Source organism: Limulus polyphemus, unplaced genomic scaffold (genome assembly GCF_000517525.1).
Source record: "Limulus polyphemus unplaced genomic scaffold, Limulus_polyphemus-2.1.2 Scaffold65, whole genome shotgun sequence".
NCBI lineage: Eukaryota > Metazoa > Arthropoda > Merostomata > Xiphosura > Limulidae > Limulus > Limulus polyphemus.
Window position 1 is genome coordinate 42,209 of NW_013665675.1, and position 7,913 is coordinate 50,121.

Here is a 7,913-nt window from a genome sequence, read left to right on the forward strand (position 1 = left end):
ATTCACGAAGGTTCGAGAGAACGAGTGGCGTGACACTAGTCACGTGACCTCGCTGACGCAACAATATTAAGTGATATTTTCTGTCAGATTTATAACACTTGTTTCTCTGCTTTTTAAAATAAATTGTTAACTTTAAATCTAGAATAATTTTTGGTTTCCTTCTCTTGAAAAGCAATATGTGACATTTTACTCATTTTTTTTCTTTTGACAAGACATTCTTATTTTTGTGAAATTTCGACATTGGACACCCTAATATATCTTAAATAATGACATGCAGAACTCTTGTGACTTTTATAACCCATGTAAACTCACTTGAATAGTAAGTAAATACACAATATCTTGTAATCTAAAATAAAGTTTAGATCCAGCAGTACAGAACAACGCGAAATTTATATGGATACAAGTTTCAACACTTTCATGTGTGGTTTACAGTCCAATGTATAAAGTTGGCGTTGTTCCATTATGCTGAATCTAAGCTTGATTTTAGATACACTTCAATGTTTGTCTCCCTCGATACACACACACACAAAATACTTAACATTTATTTTCTAATATCTCTATGTGTGTCATAAAAATTACGTTTAAGGGCTACGAAAGTTAATGTAACATTACTTCGCAGGAAATTCTAATAAATAACGGTTCTACATTTTAAACAACAAACAAAACAAACTTTATCTAATAAACGTGTAATAATTGTGCTAATTCTCGAGGATAAACTAGATGTTTTGCTCCTTTGTTATTTTGCTCTGTTGTTATAAAAGTCGTATACAACATGTATAAATTTACTTTTGGGTATTTTCCACACTCTTCATTCTGTTGTTTGTGTGGGAAATACACGTTGCATTTTAGTCTTATTCTCGTTATACTTGCGAACCGGTGATATTTATTATCACTATTTCATAAATATCAAATATAATTCTTTATTAATGTAACTGATTTCGAGAGTATAAGAGAGTTCTATAGGTGACACAGCACAGTGTGTTTTATTTTCAGTATTGTAAACCCCGTAGCACCGTACCAAGGCCCCTGGCTGTTGTTTGTTGCTGAACGTTCTAGAATATTATTGAGGTTTATTGGAAGAAAAAAGGAAATTTGTGTATATAACCAAGACTACGACTTGTTACTAAAGAAAACAAGAATTTGTTTTGTGCATCTTCGACACTCGTAAAGTTGGAAACTGGTAGGAACAAATTAGATACAATCAAGTGGGATTAATTATAAGTATAACATCAAGTATCAGGGTATACTATAACTTAACTAGATTATCTAATTCGGTGGAAACTGGTTGTTTCTCTTGATGAGTTAAGACTAGTTCAGTAGTTGGACTAATTCTGTAAAGTGTTAGTAATAGTATTACTGTTAGTGTTAGTAATAGAAGTATTTCCCTATGATGTTAATAATAATATAACTTATAAGCATTATTTTTTGCCTAGGACTTTAAATTTTGTACCGTTTATAAAACGATGGTGCTAAATACATTTATTAAATTATATTCTCATTCAGCATATTTGATATGGCTAATGCCTAAACCTACAATTTACAAAATACAATATCTCTAGTACTAGTAGTACTACTTGTAGAGCTGGTAGTTGTGATAAGCATAGCAGTTCTAGATATGCCATGTACAAGGTTGTTCAATGGCCCACTGGAAAGATAATTTCCTTCAGTACTTCAAAAAGTACTAAAATTCAACAAAACACAAATATAAACTTATGCACATGAGTTGGCTATGTAACAGACATGTTGTTATAAAATCTACATGAAATGACTTGTGGGAATGAAGTACAAAGCTGGTCTTAAATTTAAACATAAACTTCTTTTCTGTTTTAAAACAAATGAGATGGTGATATTTGAAGAAACCATTCCAGTTTCTACAAGTAAAAAGGCCTATAAGGCAATAGAAAAGAAGTTGAAAACATTGCATTCTTGGTATTGTAATGCAACATACTTTTAATAATTTTGGAACAGATTATTGAAAGTGACATTTTAATATTGTTAGTAAGCAGTACAAAACACAACATTTAATACATTATTACTAATATTAGTGGACACAAAACTACAAGCATACCTTATTATTAAGAGAGCAATGCTCTAAATTCCTTCTGTATTGTCTAATGCAATTTTTAGTTGTAGAATAGTTTTTTCAAATGTTGCTATCTCATCTGTCATAAAACAAACTATTTTTGGTGCTTTCAATTTATGAACAACTCTGTACTTTGTTCCCAGAAGCCGTATCATGCAGATTTTGTGAATTTTTATTCATTTCCAGTAGTGTAATACTGGTTCAGTGTTTTTTATGTCATTTTAAGATATCTTATGTAAGAGTTACATGTCAAATAGTGGCATATTTAATATTGAAGCTGAAATGTTTTGGATCTCTTGTTTCATCGTAGAAATGTAGCCAACTCTGGTGTGTAAATTTATATTTGTGTCAGGGATGTGCTCTGTTGTTTATATTTTAGTATTTCTTGAAATGTTAAAGGAAATTGCCTGTACAATTGGTTGTTGCACAAACTTAAAAAGGGCATGCGTAAGGCTGATATACTTAAGCCCTACTAGTTAGTAGAGCTAACCCCGCAAGTAATACAGAGACATATGTCTCTATCACTTGCTTTATTTCTTTAACTTTCGATATACACTGAGAATTTATTAACTTCTAGTTAATACGTGCATATATAAGAAGTGTATTTTGAACTTCTATCTCATGCTTTTAGTTTAAGTATGTAAAGTTTGCCAATTTGTGGGTTCTGTGCAATTTAAGTCATATAAAAGGAAATAGTTCCTTGAGCTTTGTGATGAAAAGTGGTACAAATATCACTAATTATTAGCCAAATTAATTAATTTTTCCCACTGATTCTCTGAAGAGGGATAAAATGGGTTCATGCTGTTGTAAATGAGAACAGTGGAATGTGAGTAAGGATTCGTCATTGTTTCTCCATCATTCCATTGAACGTGAAGGTAGGGTAGTTTTTATTAAATACATATATATATATATATATATTAACATAGTTTTAGCTTCCAAGTAAGATATTTTTGTAATAACTTGAAAAGTGTGTAACTGTCATATGACTAATGCTGAAAACTTGAAAGTTGAAGAAGGCCTAACATACTTCTAGTTAGTTTTAAATTAAGCATCATTTATGACCAAAATAGGCTATTATGCTCAAAATGAATTTTTTTTCCATGTTTAATATAGCTAGTGTGCTTTCACTTTCACAAGACATTTAGTTTTAATTATAATTAGAGGAAGCAAATAAGAGAAAGACAAAAACTAATAGCTATTATATTGGAGTATGTTTTAACATTTATAAACGGATGCACTTTTCACTTACACTTATACAAAGAATATTTTGGATGTAGGTTCTAAAATATAATTGAAATATCTGTAAGTTTGCATTATCTTCCATTTATTTTTGTGTATAATGAAGAAAATATTTTGAAAAGTATGATATAGGATGTATTTAGCTACTTTGTGAGGTTTTATTATCAAAACTTGATTCATACTGAGTAATATTGTTTGTTAAGATGACATTTGTATAATTATTCTAAATAATTAAGATTATGATATGGATTAATTTGTTTAAACTTTTTTTATAGGAAAACTATGTCAAAAGATTCAAAACATCCATATGGGGTACCTTCCATTTTTTTCTGATTTTAAGATTTTGCAAACCAGGTGTGAAATATAGTAGCATGTTAAAAAAAAAGATTAAAAACAAGACACAAAAGTGCTCTGATGAACTGTGAAATGGAAATTGAGGAAGTACCAAAAACATCAAAAAATGCTGATGCACGTAATCAGATAGAGCAGAAGTGATAAAAAAACAATACATAACTTTTGTTTGTAGTTATTATCCAAACTAGAATAGAAACCTATTTTCACTTTGAATTAAGTAAAGATATTTATATTGTACTGGAATAATATACATATATATTGATGCACTTTTGTAATATATATGATGATACATCATAGACCTGAAATAAAAACAAGTTAGACTTTTGACCAACAGTTTTTGCTAATATTTGGGAAATATCAGTGAGTTCTTCTAAAGGAAGATTTGGTAACTTGTTTGAAATCTGAATGCAACTTGTAGGCATTATGTTTAGGAGCTGGTTAAATTGAGGGGTTTTCAGAAATAAGTATTCTTGTATTATCGATTGCACTGAATTTTACCTTGAATGACTGTCTTTAACAGCTTGGTTACAAACTTATTCCCAGTATGAGCCTTATAATACTGCTATGATATTAGTGACAATTTGTGCTACTGGTATAGAATGTCTTTCTTCAGTTTGGGAAGGAAAAGTCAACTACAAGAAACTTGTACATAGAAATGGGTTTTAAGATACAGTTGGGTGATGTTATTTAGCAGTTTGTGAATTTAATTTAGATTACACTTGTTGAGTGTAAAGGGTGGAAAACTATTGATACCAGTCTTCACTAGAGGAAAATCCCAACATACTCGGTGTAAAGTGAAAGAGAGAAGACCACCACCAGGAGAAAACTTGTAATGAGAGAGTAATAAGAAGGATGAGAACGTTTAAGGTAACACTGTCAAATTGTAACTGAGTGTGCAGGATTACTTCACTTACAACTAGCCATTTCAATACATATATAACCATGAAGAACACTGCAAAAATTTATTACGTGTTACCTGTAATACCTTGAATATTTTCAACTATTCTTTACTCTCAAAGCTTTGCACATTTTTATCATTGACAATGTGAAACAATAAGTAAAATAAAACTTTTTTATTTGTGACTGATTTGTGTACATTTATTTCATTAAAATATGAAAAAATAAAGATGTTATGAGTGCTACGTGCAACATTATGAAAATTAAAAATTCAAGAATTTGAGATTGTTCAAATACGTAGCTTAAGTATAAAATCCACATTCAATTAATGAGCTTATAAATTTAAAATAAAAGAATGATGCTTTTTTTTATTTACATATAGGATAAAAACATTAGCTTTCTGATAATTCCTAAATATGTAGAATGGTCCAAACAGTAGGACATTGATCATTTTCTCATGCTATCGTTCTCACTGCACCAGTCATTTTATATGTGTAAAATAAACCATTATGACTGTTTTATTTGGGATTGATTCTTTGGGTTAGAAGCTTTGGAAAATGTAATTTAGAAGAAATTATTAAGAAACATGGTATTCTCCTAAAGAGAAACTGCAAAACTTTATTAACAACCATATTTTTTGTAGTTCACTCAGTAATTCAATGATAATCATTTATCCTTGTATGCGAGTGTAGTGTGGATGAGCCTTTTTAAGGTGGCTGGTTTTATCAAAATAAATATTGAGTCATTTGTGTTTAAAATGCAGTTCTTTATGAATGATGATATTTATATGGATATGTGTTTTCTAATACAAAGTCTTTGCAACAATTACTGATGCAAGTTCTATTGGTACTTTCACCCATGGATAGACATACTGGATTTACTACCAGTTTACCAAGCTTACATAAAAATGCTTCTTGTTAATTTCTCCCATATGTGTAGAAGAGAAGTGCTTTGATTTTTTTCTACCACATACCACATTTCATGAAACAGGGAGTTCATACATCTATACTGAATTTTAAAAATTAGGGATTATATTTGTTACTGATTTCATATGGGTAATTTAATGAAAATTTGAAGCAGCCAGGCATCATTGCTTACGTGTGTTCCACATCTCGGATCCTGTCTATGTACTTGTTACTCTTTCCCAAAAAAAAACAAACAAAAAACATTTTTCTAAACTTCACCTTTTGGAGCTTGTCAAGGCATTTTATTTTTTTTTCAAAATTTAATTGAACAATGTTTAAAATGCACAATTTTTGGTATGAGAATTACTATTGGAGCAGAACTGAAAAAGAAAATGAACAGTATAGTAAGCAACTGGTTATTAAGTTTAAATCTTTATGTATGCCCAAGAAAAAAAAAACTTCTGAAGTATTATCAGTATGTAACCCAAAAGTTATTAGTAAGTCTGATGTCTACCTTGCAAACATGCAAGTTAATGTATTGAGGTTAGGCTTAGATTTTGCAGTAACTCCACAAATTCTACCTATTGAAGATTTAGTAACTAGTATTGAATCTAATGTTGAATAAATTATATAAAAAATATAATTCATTAGATATCGATGCCAAGATTTGTTGAAACAAAATATTAAAATGAATAGTAATTTGACAAAAAAAAAGGTTTGCAATCCTTCAAGAATAACAATAATGTTGTTACACAAGTTGACAAAGGAGGGTGTGTAATGGTGTTGAACAAATATTACATTTCTAGCGTGGATCAGTTGTTAAATGATGGTTCGTATGTTTCCCTTAGAAGAGATCCTACAACAAAATTCCATAACTTGAGAAAAAAAAACATTGATCAGTGTATAACTTTGTCACCTGAACAAAAAAAAAAGATTTCCAATTTTTTGTCCACCCCATTTTTACGCTTTATCTAAGATTCATAAGTTAAACAATGGTTTTAGATCTATTGTATCCAGTATGGGCACCTCGTTACAGTATGTTGCAAAGCACATTGTTCAATGGTTTCTGTAATTCAGTAGTAAGAATAAATGTACTATTAAAGATTCTGCTGAATTTGTTGAGAATATTTAAAACATGAAACTTAATCCTTCTGATAAGATGGTATCTTTTGATGTAATTTCATTATTTACTAAAGTCCTGGTGGAAGATGCTGTTAATTGTTTTCATGACAGATTAGTTCAAGCTTTCATTTCTCTGATCGCATTTGTTGACATTAATTTAACCCTATAGAATGGGTCTTCCTATGGTCACAGGTCAAAGACCATGTCATCACATTTGTAGATTTACATTCAAAATTTTATTGAACTACTATTTTATGAATGTATATCAGTAAATTTGATTTCAAATTGTAGATTATAATTCAAATTTTAGTATTATGCATTAGCTAATTTCTTAATTTAAAATTGAATATTAAAAAATTCCTAAATATCCTGTTTTGTATGTCGTGTGGAAAGTTGAATGCAGCATTGTTTCAGATTAGATGTTTATGATGTCCAAATACAAAAATCTATAGTTTCTTGCAGATTAGGAACTCAAGTTACTGATATTGATAAGCTAGAATATAAAATAAGAACCTATCATTGCTATTGTTGATGTATCAATAGATTTAGTGAATCAAACACAGTGGCCTTGCCCACCTATATTCTATTTTTGGAAATTCCTACGTTACACCTACTTCTGTGTATGATTTATGAATAACCAACTGAAAGCTCAGAATGTCCACCATGTGGCTCTGTGAGCCTTCACAAAGTACTTATGTGGGAAACCTTTTTTTTTCATGGCAGATTCCAAAAGGGAAGATAAGACATTATTGAGTTTAAAAATCATATTTTTTTTCGACCCAAATACAGCTTAGCTACTAAGCCTAAGAAATTATAGTGGAATTCTGAAGTGTTCATATAGTAATTGATGATTTTTTTGTTATTTAAAATTGCATATATAAAACCTAAAAAAAATTATTTTGTTTTACATTCTCCATGTGCAAAATTTCACAAGGCTTAGGAAACTACAGCAAGCTGCAAATGACAACAAAGTTCATAACTAGAAGAGATAATTGTTTTCTATACTTCTTTATTTACTGTTCTATGTTTTTAGAAAATTAACTGAAAATTAAGAACTCACTTGTAAATAGTAATAATGTGTACACATATATAATGTGTTATAACCGAAATCTGACTGTATTTTACGAATTACTGGCCCACTAGAACACAGACAAGATGGGTCACTTTGTGAAGGCCAGTTTTATATTATTGAATGTGGTAATGTGTGCTGCATCATTCAACTCCTGTAATGTTAGTCAGACACTGCTAAAAGGTCAATGAAATAAAAATAATAATTTTTTTATATATATGTGATATGTTATGAGATTAAGCTA

At 29.8% G+C, this 7,913-nt stretch overlaps 1 protein-coding gene across 2 annotated transcripts in view; it reads left to right on the forward strand.

Annotated features, from left to right (window-relative positions):
* Nucleotides 1-1,011: 1,011 nt before the first annotated feature.
* LOC106465078 (RNA-binding protein 39-like) overlaps nucleotides 1,012-7,913 on the forward strand; it is a 54,455-nt gene continuing 47,553 nt past the window's right edge. The window contains exons 1-2 of one of the 2 annotated variants that reach the window (XM_022393349.1): nucleotides 1,012-1,180; nucleotides 3,598-3,634. The gene's annotated coding sequence lies outside the window, so the exon portion shown is untranslated. The remainder of the gene's footprint in view (nucleotides 1,181-3,597; nucleotides 3,635-7,913) is intronic. The other variant, XM_013925276.2, reaches the window with a different exon arrangement.